At 37.1% G+C, this 25,299-nt stretch overlaps 1 protein-coding gene across 8 annotated transcripts in view; it reads left to right on the top strand.

Moving 5' to 3' along the window:
• PHF14 (PHD finger protein 14) overlaps window positions 1-25,299 on the top strand; it is a 271,070-nt gene that overhangs the window by 145,188 nt on the left and 100,583 nt on the right. The gene's annotated exons all lie outside the window — the stretch shown is intronic.

Below are 25,299 nucleotides of genomic sequence, written 5' to 3'. Positions count from 1 at the left end.
TTTTAAAAACCTATAAATTTGAAGAGCTTTTTAAAGCGCTCTTTTAACTAAAAGTCACAAAGGGCCAGATTGTATCTATCTACATGAGTGGATTAAATCTCCCACGACCCTTGGGTAGTGTGTCATGTGGGTGGAGGAGATGGAGGAGGAGCAGGGACTGCACACCTGGTACTCCACCTGCATCAATAAGTTGGTAAGAAGAGCACAAAGAACACAGAGTAGATTGAATTGTGACTCTGCTTACTTTCCTGCTATGCACACCGCATTGGGCAGCACAAGTAATGGGAGGGCAAGTATTATGCCCAGTAAAAGGCTATAGCAAATTATTCCATCTCTCTCTCTCTCTCCCCCCCCCCCCCTCCCTCCCCTCAAAGGTGCAAGGAAGGAGTAGAGAAAGAATTGTGAATCTGAGTCACAATTTCTCCTCAGGGCTCCTTCTGGGATCAGGCAGCTCGGTATTGAAGGCATTGAGGAAAGGCTCACTCTAGCCCTAATTCATTTCTCAATTTGCTAAATTTAAAGTTGTACAGAAACTTAACACTTTGGAGCTTTAGGCTTCTAAGCATTCATCGAACTGGCAGGCTTGAAAATGCAGTGACAAAAAGGGAGGACCATCCTTTCTAGTGAAACACAAGAATTCATTAATTCTTTATTAGAGCACTTATTGTGTGCTTGGCATTGTACAAAACACAATTTACAGTGTAAGAGCCTGATTCTGCAAATGATACTGGGTGTAGTATGCATCATGCTCTACCATAAGTAGGTACTAAGTAAATAGTAAGCATCATGCTCGGTAATTTGCAGATTGGGTCGTAAGTAGGCACAATACAGAATACATAACTTGTTGGGTGAACAGGTGATTAGAACTTAAAAGTATCGTACTGTTATTTAAGAACACTTGATTAGTTGAGAGGTTATCTGTTTTTACAGGCATGTGTGAAGTACATTTTAAGAATATTCAGAGGAGAAAATGAAAGCATGGGAGACCAGGTTAGCATGGGAACTCCAGTTGCACAACGTGTCATGAAAATTAGTGTGGGGAAAGGGAGGGTGTCTGGGCAGGTGGCCTGGGCAAGGCAAAAAGAGAGATGGAGGAGTAATGAGCAGAGAGCGAGAGCAGCTAAATTGTTTGTAGAGACTTGACATTGGGAACAAAGAGCTGAAATTTGATGTGGAGGGGCAAAAAGAACCCTGTGTGGAGAGTCTGTGCCAACAAGGATTGTATTGTAAGAGGGTGGGGGAAAAGATTTGTCTAGTACCATTTGATCAGAATGAAGTTGAGGAGGGGGAGTCTCATGGGACTTGGGGATATGGCAGGGGACAAATAGAGCTTGAACAAAATTTTGGCAGTGGGAATCGAAAGGAATGGATGGGTCTTAAAGATGTTTAAAAGGGATAACGAGCAGGAGTCAGTAACAGCAGCATGAGAAGTTGTGACAGGAACAGGTTTGTTTCAGTATTGAAGATGATTTTGTTTGTAAATGAAGAGAAAAATGCAACAAAACTTAGGTTTATTTACCAAATATCTTGAGTACCTGAAAAGGAGTTGGGTAAAAACATGTAAGGAGAAATGCTTATTTTTCCAGATCACTATTAAACATGACTTTTTTTCAAATATAACTTTTAATTACAACTTTTAATACAATCTGACACAATAAAAATATATGAAGTTCTGTACGTGTATATTTATGTTAAGATTCCCAGATTTACATGAATAAAATCAATTGTGCTACTTCTGATAATCCAGTTGTATGACAGGAATCAGTCTAGTAACTTTTAATTAACATTTTTAATATATTTTGGAGAGAGTATACCAGTACTATTGTACAAGAAGTGGCTAAGCAGCTGTTTAATTATCTTAAGATACTTACAAAACAGGTGAAGAGGAAAAACACAATGTTATTTAACCAACCTTAGTAAAAATTCTCTGCACTTATATGGGAATAGCATGTCCTCTGCTGGTACTTGCTGAAGCTACTTGTAGTAACTCAGAGCTGTGAAAGAGGGATAAGAAAACCAGCAGGTCTTTAAAACACCAGTGGTAATCTTAGGTCTTCACATTAAAGAACAAAAAGTAAACGAAAGGGCTTCTATTTGCTTTATTTTAATTCTGAAAGACTTATCCAAACAATGTTACCTTTTCATAAAATGATAGTGTCTATAAAAGTTGACTGGCCAAGAGCAGTGGAAACCCAAGTCTTCTGTTGTGTAGAACAGTTAAAACTTGTGATTGTGTGAGCATCTCCTCCCCACTCTGCCATTGTGTTTTGACCTGCATCAGTAACAAACATCTCTAAAAACTAGTGGGTACTTCAGTCATTTCTGCTTTTTCAGTCTTTCTTTGTCCCGGACATTGCAGGCAGAAAAAGACAAGATACAGGAATGTGGTTTAACTAGGCCACAACAGTATTAACACATCTCGAAACTTTCCTGCATCATTCAATGTGGGTCATTCATTCCACCTGGTGGAGGGCTGCATAAGCCTTCTTCCATCCCCCTCCTGTTAACCTAGTCAGCACTAACACCCCACCACCCTCCCTGTATGAGAGTTAAGAGGGTTGGGTATGGGAGTTGTCTCCCTGCTGTACCAGTCGTTAGGCATCCCAAGCCCATTCACCACTTTCTTTAGGAGAGGCTGTCTCCTAATCCATATTTGATTTCAGTTTATTGGGGAACTGGACTCCCTATTGATTGATTACTTGCACTGCGCATCTGTCAAGTTGTTGTGACATGAATTTCACAACTTAACTTATCTACCTGGTCCCTGGGCTGCTGAGAGGAAGACAAAAACCATGACTACCCTGTCCATGTTAATCTGACAATGAGGAAAAATTCCTTCTCACCTTCCCAAGGGCAACTATCATGATGCCCACAATAAGGCCCCCAAAACCTAGTCCTGTTCTAGTCACAAGAAATAGGGAGTTTCCTCAGGGTGCAGAATGGCACCCCAGCCAGGGAGAAGGAATTAGAAACCCTCCCTTTGGGTGCACGGAAGCCCAAAAAAAGCAATCTTTTCCATCCCTCTGTCCAAAGAGTCAGCCCAGAGCCCATGAGGAAGCTGAGTACCCAAGATGAGGAGAAGGGAGTGCTGTCCCTAAAGAGTCAAAGGGTTTTCTTTCCCCTGAGAGCCCAGATCCACGTCTGAGGCTTTGTGGGGAGAGGAAAGGTTCTGCTGAGACTGCTAACAAGGTTGCCAGTAATTACAATTGTGTGATGTGGTGCCAGTAGTGACGGATTTTTTATATGGACCTCTCTTTGCTAGGAACTTGATTTTTGACCAGTTGTGCAGTCATTTCCAAACCACCCCAGCTTGCCAGATTCAGAGAATAATAGTGAGCAAATGTCACTTTTAAAGGCCCTGAATCTCTCTCTCTCTTTCTCTCTCACACACACACACACTCTCTCTCTCTCTCACTCTAAAGGCTCTGGGAAATGAAATAAAACATTCTGTGCATGAATATATACCTAACAAGTGTATAGTATTTGTTTAAAGTTGTGCCTAGACTTTGAACCTTAAGTGGCTTTTTATTCGACAGCTGTATCTACTTTATATATAGGATACATTTTTAAAATAACCCTGTCCTAAATTTTATAATTACCAGTTAAGTGTGTATGCAGTTGATTGCCCTTAGACACCTTACTGTTTGAGTCACTCATAAAAATTAGACTCAAAGTTCCTAATTAAAAATAAACTCAGTCTGTTATGAAATCCCTCTGCAAAAAGCCCCTCTCCCTCATTCTGAATTTAAATTTCATTTTCAGTCTCACCCATAAGGTTAATAATGCAATTTTTATGGTTAATACTGATAAAATATAGACTGTAGGCAGCACAATTATCTTTAATATAGATAAATCTTGATTAAAATATTTTAATATACACTTTCCATCACTAGTTTATTTGTAAAAGATTGCTCTGAAGCCAGTACTTTATAAGCTAATAATTCATAGACAAGTGATAAGGTTTGAGGTATGATTTTTACCTTACCTAATTAAGCTAAAACCATCAATTTAAAATGCATTTAATGTATAAATGTAATATGTTGTTTGAAGGGAAGGAATGACAGTACTATTAATAAATAATATAGTCGTTTTATCTTATAGTATCTTATTAATTGTTTGTATTACAATATCCCCTAGGAGTCCTAGCTGTGGACCAGAACCCCAGGAGGTTTTTTACTTTTCAGAAGTAATATCTAATGTAACCTCCCTTCATCTTTATATTGATGGTTGCAAAGGAAATAAAGATCTTCTGAAATTCACCAGGAGAAATAATGCTGCTGAACATGCACAAAGTTAATGTGCTTGATTAAAAACAGTTCTGAAGCTTGTTCCCTATGAAAATTTGATTCTGCTTATGGACCTTAAAGGGTCTCAATAGTCTCATTTTTAAAATATACATATTTTCATTTTTGAAAGGGGAAAATAACCACATTCTGTTTCTTCAAGAATCATGAGTGATACAGAGCATGTAAATGATACAATGGCTGAGGTAATCATTACTTTCTTATACGTTCATGGATAAAGCACTAAATGGAAAACACATCAAAATGCACTCTTTTTCTGAAAGTACAAGTCTAGCAGTGGTGTTGGTATGGTTAGATATTATAGGTTGGGTGGGCAACACTGTCCATTGTTAAGGTTGCCAGATACCTTGCATTATAAATCCCTGATTCAGTTGCTTATAACTTTGCCAAACCTTAACTGTTTGGCCGGAAACTTTCCATGCTTGGTGTCTGCCTCAGGCTGAATTTTTTGGGAAAATTTCACCAAAAACGGTTCAGCCATTTCAGAGACTGAGCCTAGTGAAAAATACATTGTTTTGTCCATGTTAACAAATTATGGTGTCTTTTTCATTGAGCAGCTCTACTGTCCCCATGTTTTGGATCAGGGATTTAAAATTTGGCAGGGGCTGGCCTTGTTGCCATGCATATGCTATGTGCCATCCCCCTGAAAATCTGTCCAAATTTTAGTAAGTTATAAGTCTTTGAAAAAATCTCCATATGCACATACACAGTAGAGTCTTGCTTGAGTTTACCAGTGAAATTCCTGAAGATTCCATCTATAGTGAGCATGCTGCAGCCCAGGGATGAGCAGAACTTTCCCTTCAATTGTAGCTCTTGGCTGCAGTGGGCCTTGCTGAAGCTGGGCATGTGATCAGAGAGGAGGGAGACAAAGAGGGAATGGAGGGAGTGGGGACAACTGCGAATCAGCGTGGGGGCGGGGAGAATGAGATTGGCTGAGGAACTGGGGAGAGGGGACATGGAATGGCTGGAAAAGGAGACTGAGTCAGGGGAAGGAGGTAAGAGGAGGGATAACAGATCTGACAAGGATCTAAGTTGTGGGAACATGGGGGGAACGAAGACTAAACAAGGAACTGGAGTGTAGGGAAGCTACTAAGATTGAGCAGGAAGCCCACGGAGGGAGATTGGTACTGGGAGCCAGTGGGGATGGGTAACATGGGCTGCAGGAGGATAGCAACTGGAATCCCAGATTGGGGAAAGAGACAGATTGAATAAGGAGCAAGGTGAGGGGAATTGGAACTGACTGGGATTGGGAGTTGGGTGGAGACTAAGACTGGGACAGAGAGTCTGTGGGTGAAACTAAGACTTCCAGGGCAAGAAGACTGGGGATGGGATGAGAACACTGTGGAGTAGAGATTGGGCAGGTTATGCAATGAGAATGGAACTAAGTAGCCCGGGGTGGGAAGAGCAGGACTGGGATAAAGACAGGTTGGAAGGGACATGGCAGAAGTGGGGGGAAAGGGCGGAAAAGTCTGTGCTCACCAGAGCATTCTCCACTCCAGAGCCTGGATAGGAACCCAAGGTTCCTTGAGTCTCCCCATGCAAATGCTGTCATCAGATGTCTGTGAACATAAGAATAGCCATACTGGATCAGACCAAGGGTCCATCTAGCCCAGTATCCTGTCTTCCGACAGTGGCCAATGCCACGTGCCCCAGAGGGAATGAACAGAACAGGTAATCATCAAGTGATCCATTCTCTGTCACTCATTCCCAGCTTCTGGAAACAGAGGCTAGGGACACCCTAGCTGTGAAAGCCCTTGGTAAAGTTTCTCATCCCGCTCTAGTGCTGATCCATATAGAAGATGACAGCCAACTACTACTATCAGTTATTCCATTAGCTCAAGGAGAGGTCTGTGTGATGGTTCCAACCCTACTAAAGACCTGTGTAGGTATGATGCCACACACTGGAATTTGTTTTTGCTTTTTAAAAAAAACTAGAAAATTCCACACAAAAATAAATGTGAAAAGAATATTTTAAATTTGCAAGTCAAGCACTCGCATGTTAGAAAATGCCAGAATTAAGGTTGACTGTGCAACAGTAATTTAGCCTCTTTGTGCATATGAATTATGATAGTCTTTAATTACATGATTGCATACTATTTTTTCCACAATACCCTGCCTAATTCAGGTCACAAGATGGATCTGCTCTGGTGATAAATCAGGGTTGTGCTGTGAAGGAGACAGTTGTATGTAGGACCCCTGCTTCATTTGCTGCAGAAGTCAAAAAAATGTGTAGAGAAAGAGGTAGGGTTTACAGAAGAAGAAAGAATGGATGAATGCTGCCCTGAGGAACTGGATTCTGCTCCTGCTTCTGTCACAGAGTTGCTGTGTGATGCTGGCTGAGTTGCTTAATGCAAACTTTTCATACATAGTCACTTAGTATGTGTTACTTATTTTCTGAATGCTTTACTCGAAACCATGAGGTCTAATTTGCAGATGTGCTGAGCACTCACAGCTGCAGTTGAAGTCTGTGCTTTGAACGTAAGAAGTGCTATAATAATGTAAGTACTTTGAAAAAGCAGGTCGTAGGCAGGAGCGTGCATGGGGCTGGGGGGCATGCCCCCCCCAAATCTTCATGTGTCCCTGTAGTCCAGAGACAGAAGAAACAGCAAGGCGGCTTGCCACCAGCTAAGCTTCTTCTTCCCCTACTCCTACAACTGCTGCTTCTCCATCCCTGCTGCTGGAGTCCCACGAGTTGCCTCTGCCTCCACCTGCTGACTCACCTCATCGGGCTTGTGGAAAAAATAGCATGTGATCATGTAGTGAATGTATCATAATGCATATGTAGAAGGGGGCTGAATTAGGATTGCACAGGCAACCTTAATTCTGGCATTTCCTAACTTTTGAGAGCTTGGCTTTGTAACCTTAATAGTCTTTTAACATTTTTTAAAACAATATATATACTTACCCGATGAAACTAAACATTTTAGGAAACCCTGTAGAGCAGTAGTTCCCAAATGCTTTTCTGCCAAGGATCTCTTTGGCATCTGACTAAATGTCCCAGACCCCTTTTATTTAAGGTACTATGGGAATGCCCTGAGAGGTCACACTGTGCTGATGATGTCATTTTGAGAACAAAATGGCATCCTGTATGTGGCAGAAGTGCCAGAATGCAATTCTGGTGTGTTCTGGCCCTGCTTCAAGGGACAGACATGTCTCTCTCCCCCCAGTACAACCCACAGTGGACCCCCAAGGGCCCGGGGAACCCACTTTGGGAACCATGGCTGTAGCTCAGTAATTCCTAGGACATGAGTATAATTGGCAATCACTTCAGGCAGGATATTTCACACATTGTGAGTGAAGTGAAAGAAAATGCAGAGAAAGCCCAGGGTGAAGTGAGCACTGTGCACTTTGTATTCTGTGATGTAATTGAAACCAATATATTTGAAAATGTAGAAAAACATCCAAAATATTTATAATAAATTTATTATGTTAAATATTAATATATATTAATCACAACAGTTTTTAAAATCTATTTAATTTATTTTGCATTAATCACGTGTATTAACTGTGATTACTTAATAGCCCTACTTGTCATGTATTTAATCTAATTCAAAAACCAAATGATAAACAATAGGAAGTGTACAGGCACCCTGTCTGTAATCACTCTTATTTACTTAACAATTCAGCCAGTTTCTAAACTCATGAAAATAGTATATTGGAAATTTTGCAAAAACTCTGGATATATGTTCTTTTGACTAATAGAAATATGTATGCATCAGATACAGATATGTTTAGATGTAAGAGTTTGGTCTGGACCTTCTGTAGTTTTGACTATACTTTTTTCACAGTAAGCCAACCTTAAATTGATTTTTTTTTTAAAGGAAGTACAAACTTGCAATAGAAACTTGATTTAGAATAATATATTCAATTTGGATGTGTTGTCATAATCCCATGCAAGACAGGAATATATTATGGATTCATGCTTGTGCATCTGGAGATATTTAACAGTAGGTTAGATAAATGTCTATCAGGGATGGTCTAGACAGTATTTGGTCCTGCCATGAGGGCAGGGGACTAGACTCGATGACCTGTCGAGGTCCCTTCCAGTCCTAGAATCTATGAATCTGGTTGTGTGTGTGCAAAACAAAGGGGTACCCATTAAAATACTGATAATTGCCATTTGCTAGTTATCAGCTTTACAGTAGTTCCATAGTCAGTATGTTTGTGTTATGTTAGTTAGGCAAAAAGGCCAAACTACAAAGATTTTAATGGTAACATTAACAGTCTGTAATGGCCTCAGACAAATATAGGGTTGTATTTTGCAAAGAAATTTAATTTCCACAATATCATCACATCTAAGAAATGTAGACAGTCATCCCATCTTTCTTCCACTCTGTATATTTGTCTCCAAATCCATGACTTCTGGAAAGAAATTCATATAGATCTTCCTATACAGTTTCATGAGTTCAGTATTTGTCTAATAATTACAGTTTAGTACTGCGAGGTAATGTAACTAACCTACATCGTAAGAGTAAAATATACTTGTTCTTGTTTTTAAAAGTGTATTTAATTTTTTGATTCAATCAGAGGAATCCACATTTTCAAGCTTAGCACTAAGTAATATATGCCCAATGGTCAGTTGACTAAATTAACTAAAATAAATGTCTGGAGATCTTTAGGAATTGCCCTTGTGCTTCTTGAAGAATCAGAAGATAGAGATGTCTTCCCCTCTCTTCAGTTGAAGGACTGTGATGATTTGGGATTTTCCCATCCTTTTGACTTTACTGCCTGGGTAATGTTTTCTGTGTGGTTTGGTCTGAGTGATGTATGTGTGTATTTGTATTGTGTAAAATGCAAATGAAGAAAATTGAAACTACTGAGGTGAATTTCAGTTTGAATTTGAGTTTGTGCAAACATTACACTTGTGAGTGCTTAATTCACGTGTGTACTATTGAAGTCAATGGAACTGCTCACATGAATTAAGTCAGTGGTCTGCAAACTGGGGTGCGGAGGAACATCCCGGGCGGAGGGGGGGAAGAGCGCCGAGAGGTTAGGCCAGTCCCCTCACAGGGGCAGCAGGGACGGAGCACCACCCAGCCCTGCTGTGCCCTCGCGCCTCAGCTTATCAGGTTATCCGCAGCAACCGGCCTCCACCACCGGAAGGTGGGAGGAGGAGCAGCAGCTGCTGCTGGAGCCTGGAGGAGCACTCAGCAATGGCTCCGGTGGAGAGAGGTCTCCCCCATCCTGCTCCACTTACCCCTCGACCCCCAGAGCATGGCTTCCCCTCCCCGCCCCACTCACCTCTCCACCCCGGGAGAGCAGCTCTCCCTCCTCCCCCCATCCTGTCCCATGTACCCCCACCTGGGGACCAGTGAATTAAGTGTTCACTAATGTAACAGGCTCATTGCCTCTTTCTATGTGATAAATACAAATGACTAATTAAAAAACTTCTTAAAGGCAGTGTGGCTGAAATCCTCATTGAAGTCGATGGAATTTTCTGACTTCAACAGGGCTAGGAGTTTGCCTTATGTATCTGTAATAAATAGCGACTGTACTAACATCTATGGATCCTAACCAGGACTATTATTTTTTTAGTGTTCGGTTATATCTACTTTTGGTAGAAGGGTAATACTAGATAAATTGTATGTTCCTCTGATTAGTGTATTTTGTACAGCCATAAATAAGCAAATCTTAAGAGATGCAGATATATGGGGGTTTTGGTTTATATTTTTGTAATTTGGTGGCGGTCCTGCTGTTAGTCAAAATTCACCAGATGTATTGGTGCATAAGTCATGCACTAAAAATCGATTGTTTCATGTATATCAGGGGTTCTCAACCTGGGGGTTGGGACTCCTCAGGGGGGTCGCGAGGTTATTTCACGGGGGTCATCAACTGTAAATTATAAGGGGGGGTCGCACTCAGAGGGTTGCTATGTGAAAGGGGTCACCAGTACAAAAGTTTGAGAACCACTGATGTATATAATGTTCCATAGCTAAAATTATTCTATAATGTTTAGCAGTTTTAAAAAGGTATAAAAACATATAAGACATCAGGCTCACTGGATTTCAAATTCCGTCTTAAAGCTGATTCTTTGGAGTTATCTTTCCTTACTGCTGTTTTTATGGGGAAAAATGTGCATTGTTGCATTGGGAAATGTGAAATTTGCTCTGTATGATTATTGCATTGTAATAATTTTGATTTCAGTTTCTATTATGGACATTCTGGACAATTTGACTGTTCTGTGTAGATGAAGCACCTTAAATACTTTTCTCAAACCATGCTATACACCTCTATTACTATGTACCTTAAATACCCTAAATACTTAAACTAATTGTTAATTTGTTGTATTTAGTAAAAGCTAATAATTCTAAAATCTTTTTAAATTTAGGATTGATGTAATTCTGTACAGCTCTTGTTGGATATTTTATTTGCATAGAAAATTCCAACAGCTGTGCTGTAGTCTATATATAGAGTCTATGACATTCTTAAATTTAAAAAAAAAAAGTGTCAAGGAAGTTTGTTTTTCAGTGTTTTGAAATACAAATGCTGAAGAGATAATTACTGTTTAGCCAAGTTCTAATTGTGTGCAGTGAACTGCTGTGTTGATTTAGGTAATTTGCCACTAGCACTTTAGAAGTTTTCTGTTGTCAGATTTACAAATTAGAAATAACATTCTATTCAGAAATTGGTGAAAGGATGTTTTTTATATACAGTGGAAATTTGAAATATGGTGCTTAAATGCTAAAATACTGTTTTTATATATTCTATAAGCATAAAGATTTTATTTCATAAAACTATCATTTATTGTGCCATAATCTTAGGATAGTTTAGATTGTTACCTTATTTGGTATATTTTCTAAGTATGTTTTGTTTCATTCTATTAACGTTCCTGTTTCATAATGAGAACTGGCATTTTTTAAAAAGTTCAAAAAGGGAGAAGGTGTGAATTATAATTTTTTTTTTTTTTAAATGTATATGAAGTTTTTATCTTGGAAGTTAAGTAAATGTCTTTTTAAGACACCTCTTCTATCCTTAAAATTTTAAATTAATCTGGCCTTACTGAAAAATCATTTCTAGTAATGTTCTAGTAATTTCTTGATGTTAAAAAATAGGAGTGCTACACAAATAAAGGGGCTCATACTATTTCCTTATTTTTCCTTTTTGACGAGTTAGATTTGTTTGTAAACACAACTAAGAGAACTTTGTTAGTTAAGTTAATTTCAAGCATATGCCACCTCTTATTGTAAAGGCAGAAATACATATGAGCAATATAAACTTGATGTTATTCTGATCAGTATAAATAAGCACTAGATTTGCTACCCTTTATAAACACTATGCTCTGTAGCATGTTGGCCTTTTCCAATAGTAAAGCCTATGCCATCAATTCATCAGTGTGGGTATAAAATCAGTTTTCAGTCAGAGAAAGGGGCCTTATTATCCATAGCAGCTGTCTCTGAATTTTGGGGTGGCACCAAGAAGATCGGCTCACCACAGTGGTATGGCTCTGGTACTTATGACCAATAGCAGAAGACTATTATCAGTAAATCGTGGAATATCAAGGGGTTCCATTATTGGCCCGTGTTGTGGAGTTTGGGGTTTCTCATTCAGTAGTCCAGTGGTTCTCAACCAGGGGTGTGTGTACCCCTGGGGGTACTTAGAGATTTTCCAGGGGGGGTAGAATCATAGAATATTAGGGTTGGAAGAGACCTCAGGAGGTCATCTAGTCTAATCCCCTGCTCAAAGCAGGACCAACACCAACTAAATCATCGCAGCCAAGGCTTTGTCAAGCCAGGCCTTAAAAACCTCTAAGGATGGAGATTCCACCACCTTCCTAGGTAACCCATTCCAGTGCTTCACCACCCTTCTAGTGAAATAGTGTTTCCTAATATCCAAACTAGACCTCCCCCACTGCAACTTGAGGCCATTGCTTCTTGTTCTGTCATCTGCCACCACTGAGAACAGCCTAGCTCTATCAACTTATGTTGATATTTGCTTAGTTTTACAACAAGCTACATAGAAAGCACTAGCGAAGTCAGTACAAACTAAAATTTCATACAGACAGTGATTTGTTTATATTGCTCTGTATACTATACACTGAAATGTAAGTACAATATTTGGTAAAAATGAGAAAGTAAGCAATTTTTCAGTAATAGTATGCTGAGACACTTATATTTTTGTGTCTGATTTTGTAAGTTTGTAAATGAGGTGAAACTTGGGGTACACAAGACAAATCAGACTCTTGACATGTGTACAGTAGTCTGAAAAGATTGAGAGCCACTGCAGTAGTCTACACAGGGCCACAGACCTTGACTAACCCTTAGAATACTGCAGGCCTATAAGGTTTATTTGGTCTGGTTAGACCTTGAACTCCTAGGTTGCTCAAGATATGAGTATAGAAAGGAAAGAAGGCAATCACGTGACTAGCCTTCGTGGTGGTTGTCTCCCTCATCACTGCTGTTGTGACAGTGAATAATGAAGTATTTATTTATTTCTATTACCATAGTGCTGAAAGGCTACAAGTAGGGCCCCATTGTGCTTTACAGACACAATAGTGTAGTAAGGGAGTAAGTTATATGTGTTGTTGCTGGTTATATTTTAACTTTACCAGACTGTAATGTGATCACCTGATTTGAATGGCACCTATCATTGCATTAATTGCATAACAGTTAGGCTAAACACTGTAATTAAACATGGCAATGTCCTGTGGTCCCAGAAATATATAGCAGTAGTTACATTATATATATATGATATTTTATTCCCTAAATCACAACTGCTCACAGTATTAACAAAATTTTTTTAATGTTTTTTTTTCTGGGAGGACAAGTATCTTGGGGCAGAAATTACACCTTTTTTAATGTTTTCGTGTTCCCTTCTTCACGCCCTTTTATTAGACTGTGAATCTGCAATTTACAATGAGTGAGCGGACGACAGTACCCATGCAGAGCCCTGTTAACTACAATGGGACTACTCAGTCTTAATGTTAAATACTTTGTTGAACTTGGGGTCAGAGTTACTGCTTTAGCTCAACTGGTAGAGTTTTCATTCTGGACTATTTTATTTTATTTAGATTAATAAAAACATCTTTCTAGAAGTTCTGAACACTTTACAGTTACTACAAAACTTACAGTGTAATGTACACTATTTCCACCTCTCGCGTTTCTCTGTAGAATAATCTATTTAATGCGATGTGTGTTGATAGTTTTAGATGCACATGTGCACTGAAAGTAAACCTTTAGGCAAGTTTTCCAGAATAATATATATTCAATTTCCAAAGGGTTTCATAACATTTGTCACACAAGTTGTTGCCTAATGACTTGTCTGCATAAACATTTAGTTCCCGAAAAGCTGGAGTGTGAAGCTAGTCTGCTGCTGACCGGCATTGCTGATGCACATTAACAGTTTATTAATTTAGTGTCTATTATTCACATAGCTAATTCAGAGTGTTAGTTAAACTATAACTTGCATTTTATAAATAAAGATTTAATAACAAAAATAATGAAGAATCTAAGCTAATGACATATTTGAGAGAGAGAAAATAAATTGTAATTGTGATTTTATTGTCAATAGCAAAAAGAGACTGGAATGTCTCTATTATGTTCATTTGTTTATAGCAACATTTGAGGTATGACCCTAGAAAGTATGAATGTAACAAAATATTAATAATAAAAGCAAAATCATCTGAGATGTTGAAGTTTTAACTTATCTATTGAGTTTATACAGTGTTTTCAACCATTTTAATGTACCTTTACTGATGTTAGATGTTAATAATTAGGATGTCTTCACTGCAGTGTTAACTCAGGTGATCATCAACTGCATGCGGACACCCAGTTTGGACAAATGAAATTGACAAAAATGACAGCCAACAGCCTATGTAAGTAACACAGTCTCTACATGGACATTGTGTTGCCTTAACTACATTGATATAAGCCCTACGCCTCTCATGGAGGTGGAGATGCGTTGGTGTAGCAGGGCACTTATACTGGCAGGAGCAAGGATGTAGTGTGTACGTTGACATAGTTAGGTCGACATAAGCTGCTTTATATCAACCTAACAGTGTAGTGTAAACCAGGGCTGAGTTACCATGTCCTCACTCGTGCTCATGTATGTTGCTAAAATTTCTGTGGGTATATCCTGTGGTTCTGGGTAGTTAACTGAGCAGTAAGCTGAGCCGCTCTATGATTCTTTCCAAAAGAATTGTGGGAGAACTTGCCTGTCCTTCTGGGCACACACGTACAATTGTGGGAAGGCACTGGAGGACTATCAGCACTCAAGTGATTTTGCCTGTGTCCTCACTGCAAAGTGGACAGGTTACCAGACTGAGAGAAAGCTTCAGTTGGGTTTTAGCCTGTAGCCCTAGATGAGACTGCGACTCCAGGCTGAAAGCACCCAACCTCAGGTAACAAGATTTTGTGTGTGGACAGGAGGATGGTTGGGACAACATCTGAGTAAGAGCCAGAGTTAATTCTCCAGTGCACATACACCCTTAATTACGTAATTGCAGCATATGTTAAGCTGTTTGTTCTACCTCAGCCTGTCTTTTCATAAGAAAACAAAACAAAATACAAAACAGTAGCAAAAAAAATCAGCTTGTTTACAGTGACCAAATAATTCTGAAGGAGCTATTTCCATATTTTAAATTAATATTTATATTAACTTTATTTAATATTTACATTTAAGTTAATAATCACTAACAGAAACTCCTTTTAAAGTTTTCTTTCAAAATTTCAAAACTCATGAAATTCAAAATTAAGAAACTCCATCCTTAAATCAAGCCGTTGTTTTGGTATGAGTTATCAGAGCTACTTCTGTAGTGTAGCTGGCAGAGCATTTGCCTAGGTAAGATGATAATTCAGATTCTAGTGCCTGCATATTAATTCCTCTTGTGCAGTGTTATTGGTAAGTATTGTTCATGTGCTTGTTTTTGAGTGTGTCACATCCGCTAACATATATATTGGTAAAAAGAAGCTTAACATTACAGATATATGATGTGGGCCTTCTCAAGATGAAAACCCCTTCCAAAAGTATATTTAATTTCCTAGACAGCTCATTGCTTACAAATCCCAGGTAGTATATAAATTGAGAAAAATTGCACATGGTAGAGTCAGTATCTTGTGAGGATGCCTCGAGTTACTAAATTCCACTGCTTCAAATCAATGCATGGGTGCATTTTATTTGATTGATTTTATCACATGGTTACCCATAGCTTGATTATGCATCTGTTCTAGTGAAAAGTCTGCTCTGTTATTGCAGTAATTTAAAAGACGGATCGCTAGTGATAATTAAAATGAGAGATTGGAAACAATTTATTATCAAAATATGGATAATATTTAAAAAAAAAAATTCTGTTTGGTCCAATATTAAACTTCAAAATTTTACATCAGCTGGATTTAAACCGTAAAAACAAATATTGTTATTCTTAAGCATGTATACGTGCATCTTATTTAAATGTTAGCCATTAAAGGAATAAGCTTCCTGAAAAGATGCATTTATTATATACACAAGTCCCATACCCTAATGCAGTGGAATTGTGTAAGTAGGAAATATTGGGTACTTGATGAAATCCTATAAATTAGAGATTTTTATGCTAACAGTGTGACATTTTAAGACTACTGTTGAAGGTACTTAATTTATAAGGTTTATAGCTACCAGTGTATTTCCTTTTAATGCAGGTTTCATTGTATTGTGTGAACACATTGTATTTGTTTGACATTTTACGTGGGTGCACATACATACATGTGTATTTTATAATAGTTTTCTAGTGATAATTTAAGATATCAGAGTGGCAGAAAAACATTAATAGTAATCAGAAATCCTTTATTAAATAAAAAAAGTCTTATAATGTACACTTCCATACAATTGCTTTGTCTGTCATATGGATGGTGACATAAGTTCTTTTAAAAGAAATTATTTCACTCAGCTCAGAAAGTCATACTGTAGCCATCTGGTGTCATCTTGGTAGACTATAATTGTTTTTGCTAGCATTCTCCTACTGTGTTAAAACAATTCAGATATGTTCCGCTTGCCAGCAGGTTATAGATATATTTTTTATCACACTGGTAACATTACTATTAGCATATATCAGGTTCTTACAGGTCAGTTAATTTCTGTCTTCAGCATGGGAAATGGATTTAAAAAGATGGAAGAAAAGAGAGACTATGACAGGATAGGGACAAGAGCTTTATACTCTCCCACCCAAGATATGTGAAGCGGTAAGCAGCCCGTAGCAAGCACTTTCAATCTGCAGAAGGTGCTCCTTGCTCTCTTCAACTCCAGATACTAGCAGGTCATGGAACTATTCATTTTTTCCAGGTAACCAATTACTATACCAGTATGAATATAGAGTTCGTTACATGGACAACTCCTTTCAAAGCAGCAATTAGAACTGGCCTTTAGGGTCTGTACTGTAGTAATTAATCATTCAGAGTCATCAGAAACCACTGTCAGAACAATCTGCTCTCTCTGCTCTTAGACAGCACTAGCTGCTGCCTCTTTAGGACAACCTTAGTGGATGTAATGTGAGATTCCCATGAAGTTGCTAAAAGAAAATGTGAGACAACAAAACAAGTTGAATATATGACAACTTAGGCTTCAGGTCTCCCTTCCATGACTTCTTGTTACTAATAAGAACTAGGACAGGGAGAGAGTTTAAGCCCAAGTTGTTAGAGCATAGGATATTGCAGCTCTGTAACAGAAACAGAATACCATTTATTTAAATGTTTTTGGATGTTTTCAACATTTTCAAATATATTGATTTCAATTACAACACAGAATACAAACTGTACAGTGCTCGCTTTATTTTTGATTACAAATATTTGCACTGACAAAAACAAAAGAAATAGTATTTTTCAGTTCACTTAATACAAGTACTGTAGTGCAATCTCTTTATCATGAAAGTTGAATTTACAGATGTAGAATTATGTACAAAAAAGACTGCATTCAAAAATAAAACAATGTAAAATTTTAGAATCTGCAAGTCCATTCAGTCCTACTTCTTGTTCAGCCAATCACCGAGACAAAAAAGCTTGTTTACATGTGCAGGAGATAATGCTGCCGGCTTCTTGTTTACAATGCATTATTTTTTTAATGAGCATCATCAGCATGGAAGCACGTGTATAAGGTGAATTGAAAAATACTAGGGCTGTAGATTAATCGCGATTAACTCAAAGTAATCGCGATTAAAAAAATTAATCATGATTAATCAGTTTTAATTGCACTGTTAAACAATAGAATACCAATTGAAATTTATTAAATATTTTGGATGTTCTTCTACATTTTCATATATATTGTATTTGTAATTGTATTTGTAAAAATATATATTGAGTTGTAATTGAAATCAAAGTGTATATTTTTGATTATAAATATCTGCACTGTAAAAATGATAAACAAAAGAAATAGTATTTTTCAGATCACCTCATACAAGTACTGTAGTGCAATCTCTTTGTCGTGAAAGTGCAACTTACAAATGTAAATTTTTTTTATACATAACAGCACTCAAAAACAAAGCAGTGTAAAACTTCTGAGCCTACAAGTCCACTCAGTCCTACTTCTTGTTCAGCCAATTGCTAAGACAAACAAGATTGTTTACATTTACAGGAGATAATGCTCTCCTCTTCTTATTTACAGTGTTACCAGAAAGTGAGAACAGGTATTTGCATGGCACTTTTGTAGCCAGCATTGCAAGGTATTTACGTGCCAGATATACTAAACAATTGTATGGCCCTTCATGCTTCGGCCGTCATTCCAGAGGACATGCTTCCACGCTGATGACACTTGTTAAAAAAATAATGTGTTAATTAAATTTGTGAATGAACTCCTTGGGGGAGAATGTATGTCCCCTGCTCTGTTTTACCCACTTTCTGCCATATATTTCATGTTATTGCAGTCTCAGATGATGACTCAGCACATGTTCATTTTAAGAACACTTTCACTGCAAATTTGACAAAACTCAAAGAAGGTACCAATGTGAGATTTCTAAAGATAGCTATAGCACTCGACCCAAGGTTTAAGAATCTGAAGTGCTTTCCAAAATCTGAGAGGGACAAGGTGTAGAGCATGCTTTCAGAAGTCTTAAAAGAGCAACGCACCAATGTGGAAACTACAGAACCCGAACCACCAAAAAAGAAAATCAACCTTGTGCAGGTGACATCTGACTCAGATAATGAAAATGAACATGTGTCGGTCCGCACTGCTTTGGATTCTTATCGAGCAGAACCTGTCATCAGCATGGACGCATGTCTCCTGTAATGGTGGTTGAAGCATGAAGGGACATATGAATCTTTAGTGCATCTGGCTCATAAATATCTTGTGATTCCGGCTACAACAGTGCCATGAGAACACCTGTTCTCACTATCAGATGACATTGTAAACAAGAATCGGGTAGTAGTATCTCCTGAAAATGTAAACAACCTTGTTTGTCTAAGCGATTGGCTTAACAAGAAGTAGGACTGAGTGGACTTGCAGGCTCTAAAATTTTACATTGTTTTGGTTTTGAATGCAGTTTTTTTTTTTTTTTTAACATAATTCTACATTTGTAAATTCAACTTTCATGATAAAGAGTTTGCACTACAGTACTTGTATTAGGTGAATTGAAAAATACTATTTCTGTTGTTTTTTTACAGTGCACTGTACACTTTGTTTTCTGTGTTGTAATTGAAATCAATATATTTGAAAATGTAGAAAACATCCAAAAATATTTAAATAAATGGTATTCTATTATTATTTCACAGTGTGATTATTCGCGATTAATTTTTTTAATTGCTTGACAGCCCTAAAAATACGATTTCTTATGTTTATAATTTTTACAGTGCTAATATTTGTAATAAAAATAACATACACTTTGATTTCAATTACAACACAATACAATATATATGAAAATGTAGAAGAACATCCAAAATATTTAATAAATTTCAATTGGTATTCTATTGTTTAACAGTGAGATTAAAACTGTAATTAATTGCGATTAATTTTGTTTAATTATTTTTAATTTTTTGCGTTAATTTCATGAGTTAACTCTGATTAATTGACAGCCCTAGTTTTAAATTAACAAAAGTATTTAGTGTCTGAGATGATGTCACAATTTTTAAATATTTGCTCTGTAAAAGGTAATAAACTTTAAAAAATTATGTTGAAAATGCAGTTGTTTTCTAAAGAGTTATTGTACCAAATTTTGGAGAAAATTGTCATTAAAGAATATATTGTGACTATGGATCCTCCCAGAGCTAGTTAGAGCCATCCCAGCATGAGGGGAGGATTTAGACAATCTCCATATCCTCTCTGTTCCCCCAAGAGGGGTGACAGGCTTATAGCTTCCAAAGTTTGCATTCACTAGACTGCTAACTTCACTGTACTGGCTGCAACTTGGGAGAGTGTAACCAAGGCTCTGTCCACTCCCTGTCTTCTCATATCTACCTGCACACAGGAATGGGGAGCAACAGCTGTGCAAAATCTACTTTATCTCCAGCTCTGCTACCTGTGATGTAGAAAGCCAGACTAAAGGGCTGTCTTTCACCTCACTTCCATCTTGCATTGCTTTAAAAGCCTGGCCATGATTTGCCCCTAAAACGTTAAATGGATTGTATCTTGCTGTAACATAACCTTAACTGCAGAGCCTCTGCCAACACCTCCTTAATTATTTGTAGCTATTGTAAAAACAGAGTTTGTAATGGGATATTTAATTTCATGTTTAGATAATTTATTTGTGTTTACATATTTGGTAACTTGCTGCCTACAACTACCCTCCACCCCCAGTTTTTGTGTTTTTGTTTTTATTTTAATGTATTCAAAGTACTCAGCTTTGACTATGCATGGTCACATTTGGTATTTGATATTGTGCAATCAGGATTGAGAATTAATTTCATACTGTCTTATGGCCTCATACTATACAAACACTAACTTGGAGTCTTGATGAGGTACTAATGAAAAATTGCTTATGCTCCGACTACTTGTCATTTTAACTACTGTAAATACACCAACAGTCACCAAATTTGGTCAGATTCATAGGCATCTATTCATCTGAACATACTTTTCTTTACAGCGAATATAGCGAGATTAAACTTGAAGATGCTCTCATAGTGTACTCATTCTAAATAATAGCAGGTGGAAGGAGAGGTTTTGCTTTCAGTGAAAATGGATAGGCACTCCCTGCAATTGCACATTGAATCAGATAGACAGAGACAGCTGCAGAAGGGAGATATGCATAGCAAAAACCAAATCAATTGGATTCAGTCACATCCAAATGAAATTACATCAGTCAATAACCTTCCTTTCAAGTGACTGAAATCTTTCTGGCCCAAATTTCTCTTGTCAGGTTACTCAGTTTTGCCAGTGATTAAAGTATCTTAAAATTGCTTCGATAACATCAAGGACCTTGTTGTGACAAGTTCTGTAAATGCAGTCTCTTAAAAGAGAGAGCTGGGTTTCGTGTAGAGTATTGAGTGTATTGACTGAATTTCTTTCCATTGGTCCTCAGAAGCTTTTGTTCACAAAGATATTGCAGAATGAAGGAAAACTGTACTTCTCACATTGAAGGAATGGTCTGATATCTATATCTTATTTTATTCTTATATGTGGGTCTGTGACTTTTTTTAAATTTTAAAATAGTTCTAGAAGTACAGTGTACTTATTCTAAAGTGGAATAGTATTGTGTTTGAAACAAATAATCCTATAAATCGATAGACTATTGCATTTATTTGCCTCAGTTAGCATATTTATTAAATGTAGGGATACATTGACCACCTTTAAAAGGTTAGTATTTACTAACCATGAACACCCAAGTGTGGCTGAGTTTTAGTTTCCATCTGTACCTGAGATGTTATGATGTGTATTTGTTGCTACTGTGAATATTGATTTTTGTTGTTGTTTTCTTTTCTTTTTGTGTTTTGTTCAGACTGATCACTATATATGTATTCTGTAGCCATTCTGGAAATATTTGTAATTGTTTACAATTAATCTATAGTGAGAAGAATCTCATTAATTAACAATCTCTAGGTTTAGGAGACACATTCCATACCATTGGGTTTTTTTTAACTACAGACGCTCCCCGAGTTACGTAAACCCGCCCTATGCAAATCCAAGTTTACGGAAAAAGTTCTGTAAGCTAGAAATAGGAGGGTTTTTTGTTTTGTTTTTTGGGGAGAGGGGTTCGTAATGGTCAGAGATAAGTTTCCGACTTATGCAAAATTCGAGTTACGCAAGGTGTTCCGGAACATAACGCTTGCCTAATTCGGGGAGCGTCTGTAATTAGTAAGATTCTTGATTTTTAGAAGGTCTGAGCTCTGGCAACACCCACTGACTTAACAGGGAGTTGTGGGTACTCATCGCCTCTATCACCTTGTCTAGAGTGGAGAAAAAGGTGAGTTTTTAAAACATATTAACTCACATAATTTTCAGCACCACTTAGTATCTAGTACCTTTTAAAATGTGTTAGTTGTTCATGATGAACTCTAGATGGTGAGTTCTAGATTTCAAATTTCATTTAAAATGTTCATTGTGGTTGAAGGCAACCCCCATCCTATTCCCTTCCACTGCCAACTACTGTCATATCCCTTCCATGTATAATTTCCCCCACAACACCAAACACATGTAGGGACTTGTCAGGATTTACAAAAGCGTAGCTTCAAGCTTTAATGGACCTCATAAGATCTGTCGAAGTAGAGTGCACCTTCTATGGACCTCATGCACAGACCCAGTTTAAATTTTGGATGCTCATTTAAAGGCTTTGTTGAAAAAAGTTAAGTTCGAAAGTATGTGTATCATTGAAATCTAGCTAATGCCCAAAAACATCCTCTCTAACAAAAATTCTACACCTCTTAAAAACAAGAGATTCCCACTATCATCTCAGAGTACTGTATCACTCACTATCACCCCACTCAGTTTGCATTCCCCCCCTTCCTCTTGTCTATACATTCTATTAGCAAAAGAACTAATAAAAAGGGTTGGGGGTGCTTTTCCTGGAAAAATATAAAAATATCCCAGTCAATTCAATTTTCTGTATTTGAGAAGATTTAAGGTAATTTCAAGAGACTTTACACAAAAACTACATATTTTTTACCTGATTAGGGGAAGAGAGAGCTGATATGGACAGGTGTGTGTGGTGGCAGGTTGTTTCTTTCTTCCCTTATTCCCTGGACAGGGAGGAGAGAGAGAAAGGGATTCAGCTTTTTCCTTTCTGCCATGGAGGGTAGGGCAAGTCAACAGGTTCCTTTAAAGGAACAGAGGTATATAGGGAACCTCCCTGGCTATAATACCTCTCCTCCCTCTTCCCCCTGCAAAAAAAACCCACACTGCTCTTCTGGCCTGCTGTTGCCTCATCCACTGACTGGAAAGTCTGGGAAACTCATATTTCCATTTCAGATTCTCCTGCCTAGCAAGTCCTCACTTCTCCAGGCACGAATTGAAATATGAGTTCTGTGGCTAAATCCACCAGTCATCTTTGATAATCTCAGCAAGGAGGAGCTCAGACTGGACATGTATAGGGTGGCTAGATTAAGTAGGGCCCTTGAAGTGGAAGACAAGGATTTGAAGTTGATGTAGTAAGTGAGAGGAAGCCAGTGAGGGGACAAGAGAAAAGGATTAGTTGTTTGGATCAGTAAGGGTTGGGAATAGATGAAATGGTAAGGGGAAAGGCAAAGGGAAGAGTCATCACATCACTCAGTGTCAGGGTTAAATTAATCATCATTTAAATCAGCAAGCAGGAACCTGGATTTAAATAATCTATTTTAATTATGTTCTGCATTTGTACTTTTGAATTATTTTCCTAAAGAAAGGATGGTTCTCATTGGTGAGCAACCGTTAAAACTGGTTGATTTGCTGCTAAATATAGCTTTTTACACTAAATCTGGTGCCTCTCTTGGCTATCTACACATATTTATTAAAGCAGTGATAAATCTTAGCTTACATTTATTCGGATTCTTAATATTGATATTTTTTCTTGTTAGAAAATGGTGAATGATGCGTTTCTTAGTAATAGATTATTATTAATTTTTACTTGTGATTCGTGTCAGTCTCTAGCTGGATGTAAATTCAAATGCTACTTAAAATGCACAAAACAGAATTTTAATATTTTTTAAAAATTAAACTACCTTAAATGTGCTGGATACATAAGAAAAAATATTTATCAAAACTTGTTTTTCATTTAAAGCTAACTGATATATTAAACAAAGGGAGTATTATCTGTAGTTAGTTTATTGAACTGATTGTTTCTGGACACTGTGTCTTTCATGATTTTAGAACTAGTAGATTTTACCCCCCAGACATAGTGTTTGCTCATAAATTGGAAGAGGAAAAACAAGCTTTTCTGCTTTTTCAACTCCCAATTGGTTTCTTAACTTTTGAATGAATGAGTCATCGAACTGAACTAGTTGAATAAACTGAAATGAATAAAATATTCTCTCTGCACCTGCAGATGATGCTACTGCTGTCAAAAGCTGGCTTAGCACTGAGCAAACTCTAGTACTTCCACCAAATCAATGGTCTGATTTTCTTTAAAACTTGGCAGCAAACATGTACTGCTTAATATTTTTTTTTGTATTTAATTTAAATGATTTTAATAGATCATAATAAGCTTAGCCCTTAACATAGGCTGTCAAATTTAAAATTTAATTTTAAATAGGTTTATTTTAAAAATTAATCTGTATTCAATTTATATTAAAATCTGATTTAAATTTAAAAAATCTGGTTTTTATTATTTGTTTTTAATTATTGATTTTTATCCACTCTGTTTCTCATGAGCAAGCCGTGGACAAGTGATTTAATAATAATGACACAGAAGAAATGTTTTGTGAGTTTCCATAAATCAGTAATGTTGATAATTAATTGCTATTTGTGGATAACGTGAGTTCTCATTAGTATGTTTGCTCAGTTATATTTTTTTGTCTTCCATTTACATGAATCAATTGTTGCTTGAGCTGCTTATATGTATAAGTAGCCATTGTTTACTTAAATAGCCTGTAGTAAATTAGGTGGAGGCTTTTTGATGTGAAAGAAATGTTGACATAGCCCAATTTTGGAAATACTGTAAATATTAAATTAGAGAGTAGGCAGTATAAAGCTTGTTTTTAAATGGAAGTTTTCTTTTTTAATGTATATGTAACAAACATTCATTATGTTGCAGAATTGCTGTCTTGCTATTCCTAGGCATATGCTATTTAGATCTTTCACCCAGTGTCTTTTAACAGTGTACATAGATTTTTTTAAAAAACATATTTAAAATATACTTTCTTTATAGGCTTCCTGGACCTGCTCCGCAGATCCCTTAGACTTTAGAGTACTCCTTTACTGGCCTTGATTTGGCTTTACATCAGTACTGCATGATGTGCAGAGTCATTATTAAAACTTAATTCATTAAATAGTAAAATCATTGTTGCTCATTGCAGCTAATTTAAGGATCTAACCATGTCTCAGTTCATCAAGATGAAGGGAGAAGGGAGGAATGAAGTGGATTTACATACGTTACTCCCCTGCTCTTCAAAGGAATGCACCCCTAAATCTAACATTCAATGAACATTGGTGCTAGAAAACTGCAAAACATTCCTGTTATGTTTCTTTAAGTGGTAATTTTTCTTTGACACAATCTCTTTTTTACTCATTTTTCACTTAATTACTTGTAATGTAAGCATTATTTTTTAAAAGAGATACTAAAAGTACTTTAAGTACCTCAAATTCTGAATAGAAAGTGATTATTTTTTAAAGAAAGGGTTTGTTCTGTCTTGAGAGTGGATGTTTAGTAAAAATTAAGTAAATAAGCCTATTTTCTGATACTTTTTCTATAAAACAAACATGCAGCTGCAACAATGCACCCAAGAAGTGTAAGCATCTGGTTTATCTGCACACTGTGTCATGTATTATTGCTTAGAGTTCCACCTATGAGGAAAATGCTATCTTGCATGTTCATGTTTGTCTGTCTTAACTAAGCCATTGCTTTTATGATCAAAAAGCTATGCAGTCTTCTCTTCTTTTTGAACTGCACTGAGCAAAGAATCAAAAAGGATGCCACACTTAACCCAAGTCAGTTTGAAGTTTGGACTCTTAGAAAAGAAAAAGGCTTATGTGTATGACA

Source organism: Malaclemys terrapin, chromosome 2 (genome assembly GCF_027887155.1).
Source record: "Malaclemys terrapin pileata isolate rMalTer1 chromosome 2, rMalTer1.hap1, whole genome shotgun sequence".
Classification (NCBI taxonomy): Eukaryota; Metazoa; Chordata; order Testudines; family Emydidae; genus Malaclemys; species Malaclemys terrapin.
Note: the sequence above shows the minus strand (reverse complement) of the source record. Positions and strands in the feature narration are given on the sequence as shown.